The sequence below is a fragment of the Dipodomys merriami genome, unplaced genomic scaffold, assembly GCF_024711535.1.
Source record: "Dipodomys merriami isolate MVZ:Mamm:240054 unplaced genomic scaffold, mDipMer1.0.p SCAF_1, whole genome shotgun sequence".
Classification (NCBI taxonomy): domain Eukaryota; kingdom Metazoa; phylum Chordata; class Mammalia; order Rodentia; family Heteromyidae; genus Dipodomys; species Dipodomys merriami.
The window spans coordinates 101,671,579-101,695,620 of record NW_027202270.1 but is presented as its reverse complement, the minus strand read 5'-3'; the positions used below and the strand labels follow the sequence as shown (position 1 = coordinate 101,695,620).

General features: G+C 40.4%; 2 long non-coding RNA genes across 2 annotated transcripts in view; one reads left to right on the top strand and one right to left on the bottom strand.

The window, feature by feature from the left end:
* Positions 1-22,092, top strand: part of LOC138830063 (uncharacterized) — an 82,054-nt gene extending 59,962 nt beyond the window's left edge. The window contains exon 7 of the long non-coding RNA XR_011372851.1: positions 21,948-22,092. This is a non-coding gene — a long non-coding RNA (uncharacterized lncRNA). The remainder of the gene's footprint in view (positions 1-21,947) is intronic.
* Positions 1-24,042, bottom strand: part of LOC138830052 (uncharacterized) — a 92,458-nt gene that overhangs the window by 38,418 nt on the left and 29,998 nt on the right. The window lies entirely within an intron of this gene.

Genomic DNA, 24,042 nt, shown 5'->3' with positions numbered 1-24,042 from the left:
AGTTTATTCTGTGCCTTGCATCTAGACATTTTTTTTACCTTAGCTAAAGAAATTTTCAGTGAGTAAAATAGCTTTTAAATATTAAATTTTAGAAGAGAGACAAGAATTTTCTTACATTTCTACTCCATGACTACCAGGGAAAACAGATTTGAGAATGGTGGCGTGAAGGCGCTGGCTGGTGGAGACCAGGGAAGGTACACTTTATTACATAATCTGTGCCTCCTCTCACCTCACTCCAAGTGTCTACAAAATGCCTAATGAAGCTTTGCAAACAAATTTTATTTTCACACACTTAATGAGAGCAGGTTCTGCTAGGTTTACCATGATGGTATCAGTATGTTACTGTGGGATACAAGAGTGTGAAAAGAACAAATAGTAAAAGACCAGGATAACAAAAAAGAGAAAGTAAGAGACAGTAGGGAACAGAAGGGATTATAGAATTAATTTCTATTGCGTTCCCCAGATATATTTGAGGAAGATGGTTCTTGAAGAGCAGGAAATTCTTGTGGTGCTGGAGGTTATGGTAGAGGTGACTCATCTACCCTGTGTGTAGACGTAAGTAGAGGAGAAGAGATGGTGGTAAGGATGAGGGTAGAGGCAAAGAACATAATAGAGGCTGATAGAGGAAGTGCTGGAGAAGATGATGGAGATGGAGGGGGCAGTAGATGGAGTTGGAAATAGGAAGTAGCAGAAATGGTGGAGGTTGAAGCAGTAGAGATGGTAGCATAGGGAATGGTGATAAGAGGGGTGGTGAATGTTATGGTTAAGATGGTAGAAGAGGTGGTAGGATTGTGGCCAAGGTGATAAAGAAGGTGAGGAAGGTGGTAGAGGTGGTGGACGAGTGGATAATGCAGCTGAGGTGGTGAGAGAACAGGTGATGGAAGGAGGTGAGGAGATGGGGGAGGTGGTGATAGAGGAAGTAGAGATGGTGGAGGAGGTGAGCAACATGCTGGAGGTGTTAGAGAAGTTGGATGAAGGCATGCGGAGGTATGGAGGTTGTGCTGGAAGTGTTTGTCCTGGTAGCCAAAGTGGTAGAGATAGTAGAATCATGTGAATTGCATAATACCTAGTCTTAATATAAGGCAGAGTAAAACAAGTATGCCAGTGCCTAGGTAGGCACACAGACATGGGTGATACTTTTAATTTTCTTTTACCAAATGCTTTATATATATATATATAGAGAGAGAGAGATAGATATAGATATAGATATAGATAGATAGATAGATATAGATAGATATAGATTGTAAAAATACTGTACAGAGGGGTTACAGTTACATGAGTAGGGTAATGAGTACACTTCCTATCAAGCATTGTTATCTCCTCCTTTGTTTTTTTCCCCTACCATCCCTTCCCTGCCCACTTCCCCAACTCCTCCCTCTCCTCCCCCTGACCTTGGGAAGTTAATTTTCAACATAGTGTCCTGTACATCTCATTGTCGTCACAATGGATCAACCTGCATCCCCATTTAAGCATTCTGCTATATCCATTCCCTTCCCCAAATTAGAAAAATGTATGTACAAGATGCAGAACATCAGAATCAAATACAGTGAAAACAGGGGTTATGCAGTGGGGGAAGAACATACAAAAGACTAAGTGCTTTTCTTTTCTTTTTTTTTTTATTCACTGATACCAAACAGTCATACATTTGAATATGAAATTGTGCTTCTTTTCTTAAGTCATTCAGAGAGCTACAACAAACTTTGTGTCTATTCCTTCTTGCTCTAACCATCTATGTGCTGGACTGGACCAAGAATAGGCAATATAAATGAAGACTTAGCTCCTCCTTCACTGAGGAAATGGGCCTAACAACAGATAGTTATATTTCAGTGCCATGAAATGAGACAATAGATGTAAGCAACTCCAGAGAGATGATAGACAAAGTGGGTTGGAACTCCCAGAGGCCACCTGGAATGAATGGTTAACATGACGAGGGAAAAGATTGAGGATGGGAATGGAGGGGAAGATGAATATTCCTGACACCTAAAGGACAGGAGAAAGTTCATGATAAAGACACTAACGACAGTTCTCTAGCTTTGACTTTTCTACCCATTTTCTTAGGGATGTCTGGTTTCTTGCATTAAGGTGGGATTTAGAATCATCTTGAAAGGAATCTGTGGTCACAAAAGCAAATCTTAAGTGGTATGAAGTACTTTTGTGGTCCCTTGAACAAGGGAGTTGTTCAGGAGTAGAGATAATAACTTGAACCTCCAGCCCCACCCATTCTCAGCTTAACAAGTGAGTAGGAAGAAAGAATCTGAATAATTGTTCCTATGCTAGGGAGAAGGGCAGTCTTGGGGCTGGGATGAGTGAGTGGGCATGCAGAGTCTCCGTGGATGAGTTAACTGCTCTGAGAGGATCTGATTCTCAGGAAAATGTTAGCCAAAGATTATGAGTCACTCATTAGCATCTTTAAGAGTGTCCTGCCAAAGCAGAGAAGGAAAATAGACTCTTTTATTAACTTGGATTAAGATGTACTTTAGATATACTTCTCTGAAAATGAGAAAAAAAAACTCTCAAAAATTACAACACACAGATTTGTGTCCAAGGTAAAATATATTTAAGAGCCAGGAGATAATGCCACATGGTTTGTCAAAGGAATGACTCAATGAAGTGCATAATCTATTTGAATAGAGTTTTAAGAGTTTTTTTTAAATAGGAAACATTCAAATCTATGAAATAGATTTCAGAAATGGATTTCCTATCATGAATACCGCCAATGACTCCATAGAGATTGCAAAGATGGAGTTTTCAGACTTATTCTCATGGGCCACAGTAAAAGAAGTGCAATGTTGCTCTAGTCCATGGAGTCCCCAGGTGAACAAAGAAAGACACCCACGGAAACTAGAAAGTATCTTCATGCTGTTTAGGCAGAATTTCCAAATTGGAGGTGCCATCTCCTCTCACCTAGAAAGCTTGGCGTCTTTACCTCTCTGTCCCCTTCCCTCATCAAAAAGAGGACTTGCACTGTACAGAATATAAAATATTAGAAGTTGACCTCTGAACCATGTTTTTAAATTCATTTCTGGCTTATTCTTTTCAAATAGCAATTGAGTTTGACTATTGTGATTTAGCCATCTGCAGCCTGTGGTTATAATTGTGCATGCTATCATTGTCTCTGAGATTTCCCCAGTTAATATTATTAAGGGGTGGATATATGATTTCCTGTGTGGTTCAATTCACTCTCCTGGCCTGTTTTGATAAGAAGGAACCTACCAGTAAGCACCCAGAGCCTGCTATTGGCATTTTGAGTTTTTGCTTGTAAGCAAATAATATAGAAGGAGAGAAGCACTCGACTGCTTGCCTTTCAGATATAGAATTCTGTTTAATTTGCAAAAGCCATTTAGAAATTCTAACTATTGACACAGCCTTTCTTGCCTCCTTACAAAAGCAGCTTTCAGGAAATAAAGCATGTGGGACCCAGTGGGAAAGATTCCAAGCTCCTACTGCCAAATCTCCTGAGTTATCCCTGACTCCCACCTGAGATTTGGGGATTTTTCTATTAAGAAAGGGGAGGGGCAGTTTGGCTCCATCTGGAACCTAGATGAGAGAGTAAATAGACTTGTCTGTTTTGCGAAGATAATTGCGAGTTACGCAACAAAGCTAAGTGGGTAGCAAAATCCTCCACAGATTACAAAAGCAATTTTACATCTCTGCATCAATACACATAATTTGATGGCCCTGAACCAACGTCTGGTGGACCAGTTGACCGTGCTGGGCCAATTGTTAAATGAATCTGAAAGAAACAAAGATTGGAATCAGATCATGGCTTGTAGATACTTAGTACTAGAAATAACTTGGGGGATGACCAAGTCTTTTAGTTTACAGATAAAGGAAAAAGAGGCCCAGAGAAGGCAGCTGTCTTGAGTGGTTATCAGGGTTATTCTGATTTCTGGTTCCAGGGTTTGCTTTGCTAAGAGACTGGCTACATTCAGAAATGTCCTGGCGCTCATTTTGTTTCTTCCTCAAGCAAAATAACAAAAGTGATAGAATTCACATTCCTGGCCCTGAGTGTAGGGCAGACATTCAGCCAATGTTTATTGTCTCTTTTCCCTTTTATAATTTCTGAATATTGCTGGGTTTTGGTTAGTCTAAAAAATCAGTTTGGTTTCGTTTTTTTTGTTATTGTTGTTAATAACTGCAATGCGACTTTGGTATGGAAAAATAAAACAATGTTGAAAATTATGATCAGCTTTTTTTTGTTCTTCCTTCCTTCCTTCCTTCCCCCCTCTCTCCTCCCCTCCTTCTCTCTCTTCTTTTATTTTTCCCCACTGAATTCACACACTGCTTTATTAAATGGCAATTCCTTTGTACAACTACTTAAAGAAAAAAAAGTTTTTTTATATTTTTTTATTGTAAAGATACTGTACAGTTCCTTCCTTCCTTCCTTCCTTCCTTTCTTTCTCTCTCTCTCTTCCCCCTTCGTTCCTTCGTTCCTTCCCTCCTTTCTCTCTTTCTCTCTCTCTTTTCCTTCCTTTTTGGGTTGGAACTCAGGACCTGGGCACTGTCCCTGAGCTGTTTTCACTCAAGACTATCGCTCTATCACTTTGAGCCACAGCTCCACTTCTGGTTTTCTCTCCTACTTGAGATTAGCCATCCTCAGTTCTCAGCCTCTTGAGTAGCTAGGATTGCAGATTCAAGTCCCTGGCACCTGACTTCTTTCTTCTTTCTCTGTCTTTTTGGTGGAATTGGTATTTAACTCAAGGTCTTGTGCTTGCTTGGCAGGAGCTCAGCCCTTTTTGCTTTGGCTATTTTAAAAGTAGGGTCTCACACTTTTGCCCAGAGCTGGACTCAAACTATGAGCCTTCTACTCATGTGTCTGGTGCAACTGGGATCACAGATGCATATTGCCATACCCAGCTTACTGTCTGAGATGGGATTTTTATAACTTCTTGCCAGATTGACTTGGACCTAAATAGTTCTGATCTTCATAATCTGAGTAGCTGGGATTATAGATATGAGTCACTGTGCCTGGCATACTCTACCTACTTTTCCAATACTTTTCTGGTCATCTCTCTATGCATGTATGTCTGCATTGTATAATGTTACATAAAATCTGCTCTTTCAATTTAATGAAACTGGTGACAGATATTTTCTGTCAGATTAGCAATTATTTTTTTAATTAGCATTGGCTAGTTCAAAGGGGTTCATCTTAACACATCCATTTGTGAGTAGAATGCATCTTGGTCAGAATGTGTCAGTAGGCATGATATTTTCATAGGCAATTAGTGGAGTTTACAAAAGGTTTACCCACCAAGGAAGTTTGGATTGTTCTTTTCCCTATCAAAAAACTGGGTGAATGAATCCTGTCTGCTGTCACTGTCCCCAACACAATGCCATGGGTTCCTTCAAGGTGAGCCTTTCTTCCTTTCTATGGGACAAATGGTAAAGAATGAGAGGTCTGTTGCATTGCATCTTATTGACCTGTAACTATGAGTAATTGTCATTTTGTTTAGATTGATCTCCTTGGTGGCCCACTGTCTGGTCCTTATTGGACCATCTGGTATTAGTTTCACAACTTTGTCCACGTTCCTTCTGTCCCCATGCCCCTGTGACAGTAGAGATATAAAGGATGATTTAGAAACTTAGAAATCACGCAAAGTGAGTTTGCCAAGAACTGTAATCTTTGCTGCTACCAGCCCATTCTTGTGAGTACCTGTTGGTAATTAGAACTAATTGAAAGTCTGCCTATTGGGAGCTTTGAGTCATAAGGAGCAGGTGAAAAACTTCAGCACTGCACCCTTGTGTAGGAATATCATATTTCCCTGAAAAAGGTTCTCATCTGTGAAGTGAGGGTGTTAATGGTCCCAGATTGCCTATACGAACCTTAAGTTTTGGGATTCTCTGATTAGAAACAGTGATTTATAATTTTTATTTAAAATGCATTTAATATACAAAGTACAAATGGTGTAAAATATGAAAGCAGTTCACTTGTCTTTTTTCTTTCTTTCTTTTCTTTCTTTTTTTTTTTTGTTGCCAGTTCTGGGGCTTGAACTCAGAATTTGTGCACTATCCCTGAGCTTTTATGCTGGTGATCTACCATTTAAGCCACAGCTCCACTTCTGGCTTTTTGGTGATTAATTCCTGTTTTGGATGGCTTGGAACTGTGATCCTCAGATCTTAGCCTCCTGAGTTGCTAGGCTTGTAGACAAGAGCCATCAGCATCCAGCAGCATGTCACATTTTAAAAATAAATTATACCTTCTAAATTATTTGAGAGAAAACAGATTCACAATCCTTACCTGAAATCAACATGGCCAGATGTTTCAGAATTATAAACTTTGAAGAAATGGAATTCTATGCCTCCATCAGAAAGAATGACATTGTCCTATTTGTTAGGAAATGGAAAAACTTGGAAAAAATTATATTAAGTGAAGTAAGCCAGGCCCAAAGAAACATAGGTCCCATGGTTTCCCTTATTTGTAATATCTAGTATATGTATGAGTCAAGCAGAAAAGGTCAGATAATGTGATGTCAGGAAAATGAACCCTTAGATATGTATTTTAATGTTTTTTTCTTTCATGCATGTGTTTCTAACGCATTTATAAGATTATCTCTTTGTTGCTTTGTATGTCCCTCCCCCACAGTATAACCCCTGCTTTCACTATATTTGATGTCAGTGTCACTTGTGGAGGAGATGGGGAAAAACCAGTTGTTTAAGGATACAGGTGGACCTGTTGCAACAATGAGAAGTACAAGTTGTCATGTCCAAAACGAGCTTTACAATGTCGTTGCGGGGCGGAGGGGGGGGGGGAAGGGGGGGCGGGGCGGAGGGGGGGGAAGGGGGGGAAGGAGGATTGGGATTGGGGGGGAGGGGGGAGGCTGGGAAGGGATGTGAAGGGTAAACAAAGGAGGAGGCTGCAATGCTTGGTAAGAAATGTACGCATTATCCTGCCCATGTAATTGTAAATCCTCTGTACAGTATGTTCACCAATAAAATAAAATTAAATTAAAAAAAAAAGAAAGGTAATTAACTTAGTATCAATACCATACTATGTTAACTTACCCTTAAGTGGCCTCTGTAGGCTGGTTTCTATTTTGTCTGAATTGGGCCCAACCTTTCCTCAGAGTCTATGAATTTCAGTTTTCCTCCAACCTTCCCTCTCCTCACCACAGGAATTACACAGATCATTTGTGCTAGATGTCCACAGCTGGTTTTTGTTGGGCAGTTTTCATATAGGGTGAGATGGGATAAATGCACCCACTCATTTCCCATGTCTCCACAGGAGCAGTATTAGCTAGCCCAGTGATGCAGGCTCCTCACTATGACCTGAGATGGAAAGGTCCTGTTGCTAACTTATCTGCTCAGCAAAAACAGACAATAGAGGTGACATGCAACCAAGGCTCACTGACACCTTTATTGTCATTCTCGTGGGCTGAAGCCATTCTGACTTTCTTGTGCCAAGTTTATATCATGATTTGACATGAGACATGTTCTTATTGGGAATGTTGGTGAGATAGATAATATTCTTCGTGCACACTAGTATTAGAGCTTGAACTCAGGGCCTGGGCACTGCCCCTTAGCCTTTTTGCTTAAAGCTATCTCCCTTCCACTTGAACTATAGCTCCACTTCTGATTTTTTGGTGCTTAATTGGAGATAAGAGTCTCATGCCCACCCTGGCTTTGAACTGCAATCCTCAGATGTCAGCTTCACAAGTAGCTAGGATTATGGATGCAAGCCAGTAGCACCTATTGTGATAATATTCTTAATTTTACTTTGCTGTTTTTCTTCCAAAAGAAAAGCCTCTGATTTAAATGACTTTGTTCACTAAGGATGGTGATAATGATGATGATGATGATAATGGTGATGTGTGCATGTGTTCCCATTTGCATATTATTTCATAGTTTCTTTCCCACATAAGGTGATGCAGGGGAGATTGGAAAGGAACAGAAGATCCCTGCTTTGGAAGCTCATAAAAACAAAAAAAAAGGGCCTTTCATATATTCATGTATTTTCATAAGTGAGCAAACTAGAACATCTTAACTATAAATTTGTGAAAATCCATGACTAATTTATCTTATTGATAATTTAAGGATGGATGCCATTTGTAATTGATGCTTTTTGGTAAAATGTAGAGTGAGCTGAATAAAAGTTTTGTGTGTCTGTGTTGTTTTCCCCTAGAGATGCTGGGAATTGAACCTAGGGCTTTGCAATATTAAATAAATGCTCTACCACTGAGCTCCACACCCCAACTCCTGTGTGTTTGAATTTTCATTTTGTTCCCTCCACCTCTGGTTTAAGAAGATGGGCTAAAAAGAGGGTTACTCAGAGGCCAGGAGAAAAGGGCTGCCTCCTGTAAAAGTGGACAGAAGGCACTTTGTGTGCTGGTTAATTTTCCATTTGCTTCTCCAAGTTCATAAGCCACCCTTCACTCATCGGCTGCATCAGTGGCTCCCTTGTCCTATTTCTGGGAGAGTTCACACAGGAGCTAGTTGCTTTATACAGGCTAGCAGAAGAGGGAGAAGGTTGGGATGTTTGTTTCCTCAGTTCCCTTCTTTCTGGGATGCTGTGGGCTGGTCATATCCATCTACTTATGGCCATAATACTTGCCTAGAAGTTCCTATTCTTTTCAGACTAAGATAGACTCTTCTTCCCCTGGTCCTATCAGTTCCAGGGTGGTGACAACCCCCTGCTGCTGGAGTTCAGGTACTTTTATTGGTTTTCTTTTGCTCTGCCTCTTTCTGTAAACCATCTCATTACTAAAATTTCCTCTTAGCCAGTTTGAGTGTTCCATTGGTTTCCTGCTGTATTCTAGCAACTGGACTTCATTAAGAATTCATATTAGAGATTATCTGATAGAAAACAGGGGCTTCCCCATACTAGCTCAATTGTAAAGTGAGTTCACTGAGAGGACACAGGCAGGTAAAAGACATACCCCAGATTGTGTGTGTGTGGGGGGGGCTTAAACTCAGGGCCTGGGCACTATCCCTTAGATTTTTGGCTCAAGGCTAGCATTCTACCACTTGTGCTGCAGCTTACTTCTAGCTCCTATTGGCTTTGAACAGCAGTCCTCAGATCGCAGCCTCCCAAGTAGCTAGGATTATAGGTATAAGCCACTGGTACCCAGCATTCCCCAGATATTTGGAAAGTGAGAACCTAAATCCCCTTTGCTTGTTACCATGTTGTCTCTTCCTTCTGTTATTTCTACACACCTCTTCTCTGCTTCCTACATACAGGCCTCATGGACTTGTTGGCTTAGGCCATGGTACAAACTGTGTTGATCTTATTTAGCTTCTTTTTTCAAGGAATGCCTTTAGTTGGGTTTCTCAGTGTTCAATTTCACTTTTCTGGAAGAAAGAATCTCAGTGGCTCAGGCAGAGTTCGGTCTATTGGTGCATTCAATAGCTGTGTAGGAGAAGGTACTTAGCACTGTCCTTTGTTGAAAGGTAGGGATGAGCAGGTTCCCCCAAGAAAGATGTATGATTACCCAGTGACTATGGGCAGTTCTACATAGTATAGTAGGTTTATTTTATATCCCAGCTGAGAGTGATAGGTAACTATGTCCTTAAGCCATTTGGAAAGGCAGCTTATTATTTATTTATTTAATTTATCTATTTATTTATGATAGTACTGGGGATTTAACTCAGGACCTTGTACTTTCTAGAAAGATGCTCTACCACTTGAGCCATACCTCCAGCCTTTTCGGTGCTTTGGGTTTTTTTTTCAGATAGGGTCTCGTGTTGTTGCTTAGGCAAGCCTTATATCTCAAACCTATAGCTATGCCTCATTCTTTAAAATTTCAATAGAAAGACATTCAGTAGTTTCAGAGATCCTGAAAGAGAACTCTGATTTCTCCTAAATCTAGCCTGCTGTTGGCTTTGCCAATTTCCTCTTTACTGCCTGTAATGGGAACTAATTCACTGTTCAGTGAGATACTTAATAGATTCTTCTTGGTGACTATAATCAAAAGCAATTAATGAAACATGAAAACAATCTCGATTGTTTTTTAGGAAAATTGTTATCATATTTGAAAATGAATTTACATTAAAATCTGCCTTGTAGTTCGCTTCCAAATGTGAATAGATAAACTGAAGATTACAAGATATTTGAGAAAAGTGGACAGAGAGACAGACAGACAGACACAGAGACAAAGACAGATAGAAAAAGACTGGGAGAGAGACAGATAATATAAAAACAAAAGCAACAGACTAAACCAAGAGATGAACATTAGAAAAATTAAAGCCTATCACATATTACAGGTGGCTTGTACCTGTAATCCTATTCTTTTAGGAGGCTGACTTCTTGGAGGAATGCAATTTGGAGCTATTCCAGACAGAAAAGTCTACTAGACTCCATCTGCAAAACAACCGGCAAAAAACTAGGCTGGGGGCATGAAGTGATAGGGGACTAACCAGCTGAACAAGCAAGTTGAACAAGCACACTGAGCCAAGTGCAAGGGCCCTGGTACTAGAGTGTCCTCAAGGAAACAGGAAGATATTACAACTATGAAACAAGATATGGATGCTGTTTAAAGGAACATTTAGTGTATGAATTAAAAAGAATGTAATAACAGCCAGTAGTTATGCCTATAATCCTAGCTGCTCAGGAGGCTGTGATTTGAGAATCGCAGTTCGAAGTCAGCCCAGGTAGGAAAGTTCTTGAGACTCATATTTCCAATTAATGCCCCCACTCAAAGACAGAAAAGTGACTCAAGTGGTAGGGTACTAGCATTGAGCAAAAAAGCTTAGGGACAGTACCCAGGCCTGAGTTCAATCCCCAGGACTGGCATACACAAAAAAGTAATAGCAGAAATTAAAGTAAAAAAGAGATATTGAATATAGATGTAAATATATATTTCTGATGAACCAAAAAAGGTGATAAAGATAACAAAAAAAAAGACCAATTCAGGAGATATAAAATCTGAGTAAAGAAAGTTCTTGAGGAACAGAATAGAGAAAACAGAGGAGTGAAAGTCATCAATGAAATGATTCCAGAAAATTATCTAGAGGATAATCTTTAAGAGTTCACTGAGAACAGATGGAAATTCATACAGAGAGAGAGAGAAAAGACACTCATTGTAACAATTTGGAATATTCAAAACCAAGATCCTATATGTTTGTAGACACAGAAAGGAACAGGATTAGAATAGCTTTGAACTTTTCAAAGGCAAAAATAGAATATAGAGACAACAGATTCTAAAGGAAATGATTGTCAACCTAGAAAATAATGCCTATGCAGTGTCAAGTGGTTACAAAGGGAGACTAATGACACACTCACACTCAAAACCACTTCCTCCTCACATACCTCTTCTTAGAAAGCCACTGGGAGGTGTGTTCCATAAACACAAAATTGTAAACCAAGAAAGATAGAGTTATATGACACAGGAAACAGGAAGCAAGAGCAAGTGAAGGGATGCACTAAGGACAGAACGTGTTTGCCCATATATAGGGTGTCATAATATTGCACATCTGGAGAGATGGGAGTCTATCAGAAACCTCCAGGATGCACTGCTTCAGGAAGATGAAAGGAACAGAAGATCTCTATTGAATGCTCTGAGAGATTTAGACAACTGTCCAAAATATATATTAAATTAGTTGGTGGTACACATATAGAAAAATAAAAAAAATAAAAGCATGTTAAGTTCTTAATTTCAGGAAAAATAAAAAAGTTGTACAGAAAAGGAAACATTATTATGGTGATTACTTGACTCATCTGTGAATAGCATTTACACAGTAACGATATTATAAATTCCAAATATTGGCCTATCTAAAATTATAAAATTATAATTATGCTGGGAAGATGTGAAAGGTATATGGGTAGTGTGGGATAATAGAAAAGAAAAAAGAATAAAATATTAAATTTTATAGAAGGAAGTCAATAAATATTTCCTAAAACTAGAAGAGGAAAAAAAAACACTCCACCTCAGCCAAATAGTAGAACACAAAAATGTCATTTAGAGGCCTAGAGACCAATTTCATGTATTAGTGAGAAGACATGAAAGTAATTACCTCATGAAAGGGGAAATGGGACTGAGGGAGATAAGGAGCAACCATCTTTTTGTAATAAACCTTGTTGAATTATTTGACTATTAACTTTAAACATGCATGTCTATCTGATTAAAAAATAATAAAAAAACAATAAAATGAAAATTAATTAAATAATTAAAAAATATGCATACACCCCAGGCAGTTCTTGCTAAGCAATTAGAAATTGGCAAACAAAACAAAGCTTCCCTAATTTGGGCAACAGGAAAAGTAGGAGAGTAGGAAAATCATTTTTTTTTTTATGACAGTCATTTCAGCATTGCTTATTCCAAAAAGGCTTTGAGGTTGGGTGAATTATCAGTGGATGCCTATCCCAGCATCCCTCAGTGCAGCTTGATCTCACGGCAGACTGAGAAAGAACAAATGTGAGCGAGCTCTAGACTTGAGTGAAGGCCTAAGCCGGGGTAGTCGGAGAGACTGGGTTTAAATGGAGTCTAAATGTGTTGAAAAGGATTTGTGTGTTGGTGAAGAGGGGTGAGGCCTTTAACAGGTGGAGAGCAGGTGGTCCACAGGTCATTGGAAGCATGCTCTCTCAAGGGATTGCCACTGTTGTTCTTGTGAGAGTGCAGTTCATCCCTGGCCTTACTTTCTGGCTTTCGGTCTCACTTTCTGGCTTCTTCCTTTGACACTGATACTCCATCTAACCTTCCACTGTAATGCGATGCAGCTAGGGGGCCCTCACCAAAGCTGATACCATTGGAACTGAAAGCTAATTAAATCATTTTTCTTCTTACTTGGCTTCAGTTACTTGGCTGTCTATCACCACAAAATAAGAGTACCTGGAGGCAGACCTCAACTCTGATCTTAAGGGGCAGAGAAGATTTGGGCTTTGTGGTCTATTTCTCATTGCTTGCTAAGCATAGGATGTAGAGCCCAGAGTGAATACAGGCCTACAGATGTCCTGATCTCTTCACCCTCTGTGCTTCATTTCTTCAGACATTACCAGATTTCTTGTTGTTTTGTTGGTGTATGTAGTTTTTTTTTGAAACAAGGTCTTGCTAGGTAGCTTAGGCTGGCCTTAAACTGATGATCTTCCTGCATATACCACCATACCTTGCATCCTTTACCTTGGAGCAGTTTAGTACTCCACAATCCAAACCCAAATTGGTATTAGCAGCTTCCTAAATTGGCATCACTTCTTGTTGGTCATCCTCTAAGGTTAGCAGTCTACTGGATCCTTACCTTACACCTCAGTGTTTTAGTAACTGAATGCTTTATCTGAATTCAGCATCCTCTGATATATTCTGATGCCTGATTTCCCAAATGCCCACTGCACAGTAAACCCACTTAAAGGTATTTCTTGGTTGGAGAAAAAAAACCTATGCCACAGACCTTTCTTACACCTCTTCCTGTGTGTTATCTGTAGCTCACTGTCATTTTGCCAGCCTCAGGGCAACCGTAGTATAAAGGTTAGCCCTTTAGGCTGATAAATCTCAAGTCTGGACTTTATTCTCAGTTTAGGAATTTATTGAGCAGTTTAATCAACCTATTTAACATCTCCATGTACTTTGCATGTTTAAATAGCTTACCTCATCTACATTGGGCAACTCCCTGAGGCTGTCGTTAGGATTACCAAAATCATTGTCTAGAGATGAAGAAACTGTAGTTTTAACACACGAAGGGATGTGTCCAAGGTCACAGTACAAGCATGGGGCTGGCAGGAAATGAATCGGTACAAGTCATGGTCCCAGCCCTAGACTGAGATCACCAGACTCGTTGCTTCCCACAGTCCTTATTCAAATTTTACCATATTGTGACTCAACTTCTCTCCCCAATTCCAAGCCCTGGAATCTAGTTGCAGGTGAATCCTGCTTCTGCCTGAGGTACAGCACAGGGCTAGTAGTCTTCACAGGATTATTTGATCCTGGGCAGTTCTAGGAGATTTTACCAATCTATATAATTCCTTATGACCTAAGCAGTGGTTCCTAAAGTGTGGCTCCAAGACCAGTAGTCATCATATCACCTTGGAGCTTCTGAGAAATATAAAATCTCAAACCTTATTTCAGGCCAATTTCATCAGCAACTGAGAGGTGGAGCCAGCAATTGGAATTTTAACCAGCCTTCCAGGTTATTTGAATAGACACTGAAACTTGGGGACCATCAGAGGGAATCTGATAGGGGCAAGACTTTGTTTAAGCTATTTTTGACTGTACTTAAATCAGACGTTTGGGGGGAAAGGAGGAGCAGGAAGACACCTTTCTAGTTTCAGTTGCCATGCTTTTTAGCTAGTGGCTTCCACCATCCCCTCTCAGTGAGAATCTGATCTGGAAGGACAGCACGAGGATGACACTGCTCAAGACTTGAGCCTCTACCATATGTGAAGACTCTGGTTTGACTGTCTGTAATGAAGATGGAATTGGAAAAAGTGGTGACAAATAAGAGAGAGGTCAATGTTCTTAAAGTCTGTGGAAAGCCAGATTTACACACTGATATTCTGGTGTTCAGTGCCTCAAATCTTGCTATTGTGTTTGTGATTCTTAAGAATCATAAGAATCTTGGCGGGGCACTGGTGGCTCACACCTGTAATTTTAACTACTCAGAAAGCTGAGATTTGAGGGTCACAGTAGGAAAGTTTATGAAACTCTCCAATTAACTACATACAAAAAGCTGGAGAGAGAGCTGTGGCTTAAGTGGTAGAATGCCATTCATGAGTCAAAAAGCTCATGGACAGTGCCCAGGCCCTAAGTTCAAGTCCCAAAATATAAAATATAAAATAAGCCAGGAGCTAGTGGCTCATGCCTATAATCCTAGCTATTCAGTTTGAAGCCGCAGAAAAATCTGTGAAATTCTTATCTCTAATAAATTACTCAGAAAAAGCTGGAAGTGGCTCTGTGATTCAAGTGGTAGAGCATTAGCCTAGAGCAAAAGAAGCCCAGAGGCAGTGCACAGACACTGGAAAAATCAGTCAATAAATAAGTGAATAAATAAACTATAAATAAATAAATCTCACACGTGGCTGTTTAACATGCCTTATAGTGGTAAAACAGTGCCAACCACACCCTTTCAAAGGGTGTACCTGAAGCTGAAGGCTGGGATTTCCCTTACTTTTTTTCCTTATAACAGCACAAATCAAGTCTAACCACTTTTTTCCTTTTGTATAAAGTATAAAATAACAATCACCCCACTTCCTACCTTCTTGGTGTTTAGCCATAGCCAGTTCCTATTGTTTGATGGTTGGCATCTTGTTTCTGTGTTTGATACCTGCTCCACACCTGATGGGCAGAAATTCCGAAGTCTTGGGCCTAGCTGTAGAACCAGGACTTATCTATGCTTTCTTTTTTTTAACTGTATATATTTTTTGTCTTTTATTATTTTGGTGTTGGGGATTGAACCCAGGATGTTGTACTTGCTAGACAAGAGCTTTGCCATTTGAGCCACATCCCAGCCCGTATCCACACTTTTGAACCAGCAGCTTGCTGAGGCCGTCCGGTGTCTTTTTGAGCAGGGCATCCTTGATTGATGATGAGAGAGAGTAAATAAATTTCCAGAAGTACACTCGGGAGTGGATCAGGACAGTAAGTGTTTACTATGGACAATCAATGGGCATTATTTTAGAGGAGATTAAAATTTCCTGGACTTAATCCTCCTGCGGGAGTGGTGTTGGTGACAGAGGATGAGTTACTGTTTTCTCCAGGGAGGTTGTGAGAAGAGCATCTGTGCCTTCTTGCAAGTCAAATCATGTAGTAAAATAAGCTGATTAGAAATTGGTGTGTGTGAGAGTGTGTGTGTGTGTGTGTGTGTGTGTGTGTGTGTGTGTGTGTGTGTATGTGTGGTGTGGCTCAGTGGAAGAGTGCTTGCCTTTCATGTGTCCTGGGTTTGATCTCCAGTACTATCATAAAAGAAAAGTTTGAAACTCAAATCTCCAATAAGAGATGTGTTTTTAGTATAGGAAGTGGAAGTAGTGGTTTGGATTGGAGGTGACTTCCTCAGTGTAACATTCTGTTTTTGTAATGCATATAGTGGACCTGGATGTCTTGGGGAGTCGGCTTGAGATTTTACTGAGGGGTAGAATGCACTCTCTCATACAGCAAGCTGCAGGTAAAAGGTGGCAAGCTTTCTTCTAAATTGTATGATATTTTTCCTAGAAGCTAAAAACATAGTTGCTTAAAATTGAAAGAAGTCAAAGCTTGAAGTTAAGTTTTTAGATTTTTATTTATTTTAATTTTTTTCTTTATTTTTCATTACACAAAGGGATTTCAAATTCAATATGTCAGTTCATGGGTACAGTGCATCTTGATAAATGTCACCCCTTTTTATTATTCTCTCCATCTCTTCCAACCCTATCAAAACATAAATTTAGTTTGGAATATTTGTTCTTTTTTTTGGAATATTTATTCTATGGAAAAAAATATCTTGAGTATCACATTTGGGCAGCACAAGAGCTATGGACTCAGAATATCCCTGAAAGTGGATGCTTAAATGTTAGTATAAGTTATGTGTAAATTTTTTTCATCAAAGTAAAGATTTCCAGGTATCCTTATTTCTGCATAAGAAAATTTAGGTTTCTTGGGTACTGGTGGCCTGTAATCCTAGCTAGTCAGGGGGCAGAAAAGTCTGTGAGATTCTCATCTCCAAGTAACCAGCAGAGAAGACAGAAGTAGAGGTGTAGCTCAGATGGTAGAGCTCCAGCCTTGAATGAAAAGGCAAAGGAAGATCACTGAGGCCCTGAGTTCAAGTTCCAGTACTGGAAACAAACAAAACAAAACAAAACAAGAAGAAAAGAAACTTTAGACTTGAACCATTCTTTGCCTTCTATCAGGGTTTGGCAAATGATATCTCTTGTTACAAATCTGGCCTTTTGCCTGTTTTGTGAAGAATGTTTTACTGGAACACAGCCATACTTACTTATTTGCATGTTGTTGACAGACACTGCAGGCACCCCCCCAAAGCCAAAGCTGTTTACTGCCTGGCCTCTCCAGACAAAAGTTTGCTGACCCTTTCCCTGTATGCTACTGCTTCTGATGTGTGTGTTCTTTTTAACAGTTGTTCACAGACATTGGAACCAGTGATCATGAAATGACAGGAAAGATATGCAAACATGACCTTCATGTCAGTCTTGTTGAGGACACTTTGAAAATGACTTGAACTTGACTTGATGAAAGATGTACTGGCTGCCCTCTGCTGCTGTCCTAGCATGAGGCTCTCAGGCTGGATAACTCTAGGCTTCACTGATGGAGCGAATATTGTGTCATGAGAGCCAGAGAACCAGATGTCCCTCCATGGCATATGGGTGTGTGCAAGTGTGGATTTTCCCATGACATCACTGTCTCTGTCACCTCCCTCTGAGAAGATGGCAATTCTGGGAGAAAAACATGAAGCCTGGACTTCTGGCACGGCTTAAGCCTTCAGATGACTACAGCCTGAGCCAGCTAGATTTCTGACCCTTCAAGTTTCATGAAATAATCACTGTTTAACATTTGGTGTGGATAAATTTGGGGTGATTTTGTTGTAGTATAATAGAAAACTTACACACATGCCATACACCATAGGGTTTCTTTTTGTTTTTTTTTTTTTTTAAATAATTACTATATCATGATTTTTAGGGACTTAGGACTCTAGCTAAAGTGCTCACTTGAGATCTGCTTATGGTGTGGTCAGCCTACCCGCTAGAGGTCCTCAGAGCACACAGCTGGGAAGGGATAAGGTGCTGTGAGATTGATGGGAATGTAGCACATGTATTGGGTATGTGTTGTTCTCTGTCCCCTCTGTAGGGAACAAAAAAAAGCCTCTTTGCTAAATCCTCTGCCTCCCGGGTGACTAAGAACCCTACTTTAGTTGTAATACTTTTTCAGTTGCTTGCTTGTTTTGTTTTGTTTTGTACTGGTCCTGGGGTTTGAATTCTGGGTAAGGGTACTATCCCTGAGCTTTTTTTTTTTTTTTTTTTTTTCCCTCAAGGCTTGCATTCTATCACTTGAGCCATAGCTCCGCTTCTGGCTTTTTGGTGGTTAATTGGAGATAAGATTCTCAAGGATTTTACTGCCTGGGCTGGCTTTGAACTTCAATCCTCAGATCTCAGCCTCCTGAGTTAAGGTAGGATTATAGGCATGAGCCACTGGTGCCAGGCTTATCTCTTCAGTTTTTAATTCCTTCTGGTTGCTTCTTTGTGATACTCTCCTTGATGGATTCTACAAAACCTTGTTGACTTGTAGTATTTGGAGAACACTAAAATCGTGTTTGTTTTTGTATTGGCTTGTGTGTACTGAAAGCCCATTTCTTGGCAGGTAGCAATAAGGAATCCATGGGGAGTGTGCATCCAGCCTGTGGATGAATTTGTATAGAGAGGAGCTAAATAATATGGGTTTTAGTTTTTTGTGGAGGGAAACTCCTGCCTCCTCTGAGCCTGGATTTTGGTGTCACATAAAACAGTCTGTGGGCTTCGTGGGTTTTGACATTTATTGAGATATTAGGTTGCCTGTTTTTACTAACTTAGAAGCTAAGTCCTTTTTGTTGTAAAAGCAAAAACTCTAGTCACAACCCTAAATTGTGTGCCATTTCTTGCCTAAAAATGAACTAAGGAAAAGAAATTCATAATAAAAATGTGAAAGCTTCTAGGTGCCAGTGGCTCAGGCCTATAATCCTAGTTACTCAGAAGGCTAAGATCTGAGGCTTATATTTCGAAGCCAACCTAGACAAGAAACTCTGAAACTTTGTGAAACTCTTATGTCTAATTAAGCACACACACACAAAAAAACCCCAGAAGTCGAGCTATAGTTCAAGTGGTAGTGCACTAATCTAAGCTCAGGGATAGTGCCCAAGGCTTGATTTTAAGACCCAAGAACTGCACACACAGTACAAAGAAAAGAATATATAGGCTTTCAAAGTGTTGTTCTTAAAGTATTTGCAATACAGTATTTACTACTATTCTTACTATTAGTTGCTTTTAACACTAGAACTCCAAGTGGGTAATTATAGTCTTACATGCTTTTCAAATTAGAATTACTGTATGTAAAACTTGTAATTTGACTATTGGCACATAGCATAAGCTTTCCTAAGGATGATTGATGTGAGTAGATGATTAAATAACTGCCACTTTATTTACCTGACCACGTGTGGGGCCTTGTGGATTTGGTTGTAGAGATATAATAACCAGGCTGCAGAAAGTCCCCACTGCTGGGACACTGGAAGTGAAATCATCTGCAGGGCAGTGATGCTACCCAAGGCTGAGGCCTTCATCCCCCAAGCTGATTAGAACCTCCATTGTCAGCCAGGTTTGAGTTCTAAACCTTCTTGAGCAAGCAAGTCTGACTAAGACATTTGATATTTAATCTTTGTGATCACTGAAGGAAAGAGTAGGATACAAAACTTGTGTGTGTGAGGGAGGGGGTTTGATCTCAGGGCCTTATGTTCTCACTTGGCTTTTTCATTGAAGGCTGGGCTCTACTACTTGAGCCATACCCCCACTTCTAGTTTTCTGCTGGTTAATTGTAGACAAAAATCTCTCAGACTTTTTTTTTTTTTTTTTGCCCAGGCTGGCTTTGAACCGCAATCCTCAGATATCAGCCTATTGAATAGCTAGAATTATAACTGATCCATCAATGGCTGGCTTCAAAGCTTCTTTCTAACCAGGACTCCAGCTATGCCTTTTGAATGCTTTGGGACCCAGTGAGAAATCTAGATGATGTGCTAAAATCCTATAACTGACTGAATAATTCCAAAGCCCAATCTGTCCAGTGCTTATTAATTCTTAGTACTGGAGCCTGATTAGGGTGTGATAATTGTTTCATTATCTCATGTTGCTGCTATTGTTCATAAAAGTCCTTCCTTTTCACTACCCAACTTTGTTCCTGCCCTAATCTTTTTCCATGTACATTTGATATAATTCTTATTATTCGATTTGACCTTCCTCTGACTACTTTGAGTGACTTGGTAATCACTTGCAGTCTCTAACATTTGATATTCTGCTCCTCCTTTGCTGATGTATCCTCTTCTGGTGAGTTCCAGATGGTTTTGTACCAAACAGAGCATATGCTTCTTTCTTCCCCTTGATTACTCTTTGCATGTCGTAGCTCCTCTGCCTCTCTTCCTCCATTTGATTTACTTCTGGAGTATTTATTGCTGGGGTGATCTGCATAATGAATACCCTTGGGCATTCATTAAGTTTTGCTTTGAATAGTTTCTATTTCTCCTCACTGTCCTTGAAGTCTGATGTGTTGGGTCATTTGTTCATGTAAACCGTATAGTTTGCCAACATTTCATTCAGAACATACCTCTCCCTTTCACATTGTGCAGTTCTTTTAGAATCCCATGGGCATTCTTACTTTAAAATGGTAATTTTCAGCTGGGCACTAGTGGCTCACACTTATAATCCTAGCTACTCAGGAGGCTGAGCTTTGAGGATTGAGGTTTGAAACCAGCCAGAACAGGAAAGTTCATGTGACTCTTATCTCCAGTTAACCAGCAGAAAGTCAAAAGTGGAGGAATGGCTTGAGTGGTAGATCCCCAGCCTTGAGTGAAAAAAACCAAGCAAGGGTGCGCGGGCGCACACACACACACACACACACACACACACACACACACACACACACACACACACACACACACACACACACACACACCTCTTTGAGAATTTCTTTGACTGTCTTGTTGTATGTTATTTCTTGTGGAACAAACCATTGGGCTGTTGGTGGCTTGAGACTCAACTATTCTCTCATGTTTGTTGGATTGGCTGTGTGTGGCTGGGCAGTCCTCACTGGGGACTTCTCTTTATGGCTGCTGTAGAGATGGTGGGAAGCGCTGTGGTCATTTGGGGGTGAAAGAGACTGGGTATCCAAAAGATTCATTGGATGGCTGGTAATTGCTGGTGGTTGCTGGCTGCAGACCTAGCTGGGTTTGACCCACAGAAGTGCCTGCACAGACATTCTCTCATGAGATGTAGGTTTCTCAAAGCAAAGCTCAGTGGCCACATTCTGAAAAGATGCTGTCCAAGAGTGAGAGTGCTAAGGGTGAAAAGTGACACAGGAGGTTAGCTAGCATTATTTCCGTTGCACTTGACTGTCAAGAGAGTGCCGCACAGGCAGTGGATGATGGTGACACATGCTTCTTGAGGAGGCTAGCTCCAAGGACAAATAGTTCTTGTCTCTTGTCCTGTGCCTTAGAGTGACAAAGGCTTTTTTTTTTTTTTTTTTTAATATATTGACTCTTCTTGAGGTTTTGTTTTCTGGTGACTGAAGCAGTTGTTACAGGCAGTTTTTCTTCATAGCAAGCCAAGATATGACAGTCCCAATGCTACCTGCACCTGTTGCTCTCCTTGTGACTCTGAGATTGCCAAGATTCTGCTGTCCTCCAGAGATGAAGTAGCAGAGAAAGAATACTATGTTGGACCTTGTGTTTTAGTTCTGGTTTTGGAACCATATGACCGGCCTTAGATAATATATTTCTTCTCTTTGGGCCTGCTTGGGCCTCCCTCCCTCCTTCCCTTCTTCTCTCCCTCCCTTCCTCCCTTCCTCCCTACGTACCTCCCTCTATCCTTCCTTCCCTTCTTTTTTCCATCACCTCCTTCTGATCTTCCTTTGTCTTTCTTTGGGTAGTCTTAAGGGTTGCATTCAGGATTTTGTACTTGCTAGACCAAGCACTCTACGACTTGAGCCATGTCTCTAGCCCCAAGATTTTGGTCTTTTCTGAAGTCCCTTATAAGCTCTGAAATTCTGGATTCTACCAGCCACCTTCAACCTGTATCCTCATTAGATCAAATACTTCCACCTTCCTGTACTGACTAAGCTCAGGTCTTGGGGTGATAGACTGGTCACGGCCCAGTGCAGTCTTTGCACTAATAGGCACTCGATACACATTTTGGGGATCAGAAACTTGACAATACCTTTATTTTTCAACATTCTTTTTCAGATTCTTTATTATTATCATTTTACTTTGGAAGATCATTATCTTGCACCTGTAAGGGTTTGCTTTCTGAACTTGGAATTTCTTGTTAACACAGTCTCTGCATGTGTCCCTTTACCATTTAACTGCAGCTCTTCATGCCTGCTGACAGATTGATGTTTTGCAAGTCACCCCCGCGCCCTGATACTGGCTGTGATTGCCTCAAGCTGCAACAACTGGAAGGATGCCAAGGATCTGTGGTCATCTGTGTTTGCCTTTTTTTTTTTTAAACTTATTTTAAAAATCTGGTCTCCTGAAACTTTGAGTTCTGTCTCTCTGGAATCGTAGCAGCAAAAGAAAAGTAGGAAAATGTGTGGGAGTGGAGGAAGAACAGGTCAAGTATAAATGAAATACAAGCTCTGGCCTCCAGGCTGAGTGCGTCAGTTCCTAGGCTTGCTCCAAGTGGAAGTTGGGCTTCCTGCCCTCATGACCCTTTTGACATGGAGGAGGACAAAGGGCCCCATCAGGAAGAGGACTGAACCTGATCCTGCTTATAAATCACTGGCCCTGGAGAGCTGGGGTTTAGAGAGGTCTTTTGCCTTCTTTTTATTTTAGGAAAATCAAGTTTCAAAGAGATTGCTATCTATGCCCCTAGGATTTCTTGCTGGTCTAGAAAGTTCGAGGCCTGAGCCTGGCCTGTTACTCTTGCTTCTTGTACTCAGCAAAAAGATATCTATGAGGGAAAACATAGCTCAACTCCCAAAGAGACTGAACACTCGTCAAAGAAAGTAGTGTTTGTGTGTGGTGACTCAAACCTATAATCTAAGCAACTTGGGAGGCAGAGATTGGAGAAATCATAGGTGGAGGCCAGCCTCCCTCTGCACTTCATCCCATGCCAAAAAAAAATTTTTTTTTTTTATTTTGCAGACTTCAACAAATGACTGTGTGTGGTGGTGTGGACTTGTCATCTGTGTGACAAAGGGAAGTGCAAATAGGAGGATCACAATCCAGGATGGCTCAGACATAAAGTGAGAGTCTGTCAATACAAAAAGGGCTGATGAACTGGCTCAAGTGGTAGAGCATCTGCCTGAGTTCAAACCCTAGTACTGTAGGGTAAGTGGGGGAGGGGCAGTAGACAAAGAGAAGAAAATAAAATAAAGTGGCTTAATTGATCTGCATGTATATTAATGAGAAACAGGAAAAGTGAAAATAGAAACATTTTTGGTTGGTATGATTAGAATAGGGTAACATTTCTAGTAATTCTTTTGGGGAAAAGCATGGTAGATTTGAGGTGGGAATATAGGTTTGATCTCCTATCCTGAGAATTGTGGTGGGAACATGTGGTGACTGCCACTTCCCTTACTAATTAGTCATATTTTATTTTATTTTAGAAATTTTATACTAAAAAAACATTTAGGTTTAGTTAAAAAAAAAAAAACAACCCAAAAACCTCTCCATGTTCTGAGTTAGAGAAATAGAGGTCAAATAACACCAGCCTCTCTGATCAGCCTTGCTGAACTCTGTAAAGCAGCTCCAACCCCAGCTCTCCCTCTGAGAAAGGCATCTTTGACAATGTTAATAATTTTGACCTCTGCATTCTAGCATTTCAACCCAAAGTCCCTCAAGTGAGAAGAAAAGGACTGGAAAGCTGATGCCTAAGGCTCAACTTTGACCCCAGATAGTGGAATGGCCGAATGATTCCAAAGACAGAGTAGCCTGAACACCATGGAAAAAAGATGAAAAAAAACTAGAAGCATCCATTGTTTCCCTATTGACTAAGAATTATTTGCAGTTCTGTGGTCAGCAGGATGAGGGGCAGACCTGGGGCCAGGAGGATGGATGACAGGTCAGGGGAAATTCATCCCTGGCTGGCCAGGGATGTAATGTGGAAGTTCTGTCTGCCAGTTCTGTCTCCCTGGCCCTAGCAGGTGGTTAACTAGTAGTCTTTGGTCACTATGGGCCTCTCTGGGGGAGCCCTGAACGGAGTTTTTTCTTACCTTTAAAAGTATAACAAAGCCCACTAGGAAATCTTGGGTATTAATCTCATCAGAAGAAATCCTGAGAGATTATCTCCTTTTTCAGTTTGCCCAAAGGCTAGAGGGAATATTTATGTCTTCTCTCCTACCAGCTTGATTTAACAGCACCTACAGGCCGTTCCCTTTGTTTATATTCTTGGGAAATCGTTCCATCACTGAATAAATTACAAGACATTTCCAATAAACTCTTTCAGTCTTTTTTTTTTTCAGA